Below are 385 nucleotides of genomic sequence, written 5' to 3'. Positions count from 1 at the left end.
GAAATCCAATAATATGAGGAATTAGAAATTTGTTGATTGTCATCCAATGGTCTCTCTAATTTGGTATTGGAGAAATAGGTCCAACGTACAATCTATATACACTTTCAGCTTGTTTGTTTGTGACAGTGTCTGGCTGTGTACAACATAAGGGTCTTGAAATCTTGCTTCTCCTATCTCAGCTTCTCTATTAGTAGTATTGTTTATTTCATGTCTTTACACTATACTATGATTTTCAGAACAGCTTATATATTTCAAAAGTATTTATACACCCAAAAGAAACATAGACAATTAACTAGGGAGGTTGCTTTTAAGGGAAAAACAAAGAGTGAGACTGAATGCTTTGCTTGACGTTTGTAACTTTTGTATCAAGTTTGAAGAAGAGGAC

The sequence above is a fragment of the Mastomys coucha genome, unplaced genomic scaffold (genome assembly GCF_008632895.1).
Source record: "Mastomys coucha isolate ucsf_1 unplaced genomic scaffold, UCSF_Mcou_1 pScaffold3, whole genome shotgun sequence".
Classification (NCBI taxonomy): domain Eukaryota; kingdom Metazoa; phylum Chordata; class Mammalia; order Rodentia; family Muridae; genus Mastomys; species Mastomys coucha.
The sequence above is the reverse complement of the archived record's forward strand: the minus strand, read 5'-3'. Positions refer to the sequence as shown.